This window comes from Sciurus carolinensis, chromosome 3 (assembly GCF_902686445.1).
Source record: "Sciurus carolinensis chromosome 3, mSciCar1.2, whole genome shotgun sequence".
Classification (NCBI taxonomy): domain Eukaryota; kingdom Metazoa; phylum Chordata; class Mammalia; order Rodentia; family Sciuridae; genus Sciurus; species Sciurus carolinensis.
In genome coordinates this window covers 147096184-147096842 of record NC_062215.1, presented here as the reverse complement: position 1 = coordinate 147096842, position 659 = coordinate 147096184, and positions in this window count along the sequence as shown.

Below are 659 nucleotides of genomic sequence, written 5' to 3'. Positions count from 1 at the left end.
CAAATAGTTGTCATTCAGAGCACCCAAATGGGCCTCTTGATTGTATAATGTCCATGACCTGACCTGTGGATATAATTTATTTATTTATTTATTTTGCCACAAGAATAGTTTTTTTATGATTTGGCATAAAAATAATATTAATCTTCCTCATTCCCCTTTTATGAATTTCCCAAGTAAGTCTAGTTTTTCTAGTTTTTATAAATGGATCCTGTCTGTTTGTTAATATTACAGACCTAGGCCTGGGGATATAGCTCAGTTGGTAGAGTTCTTGTTTCACAAACACAAGGCCCTGGGTTCAATCCCCAGTACTGCAAAAAAAATTAAAAAAAAAAAAGCATGCCTAAATAACATATTTGAATGCAAATGTTTCCCTTATATGACAGAGTCCAGGCTAATTTGCCAGGCATCTTCACGGTTGTTACTATGCTCATAATTTCATACATGTATGACCATGTTCATATGAACAATACACATGGTATTCTGTTTGAGTTAGTCTGAGACTTTTACATGTTTTCTAGGAATAAAATAGTGAAGTGTTCATATTATGACTGCCAGATTTCTAAAAAGTTGTGATTTTTATGGTTAATGAACATGAAAATATGAATGAACTCTAGAGACTGAAATAAAGGATCTTTTTTTTTTCTTCTTCCAGAAAAATC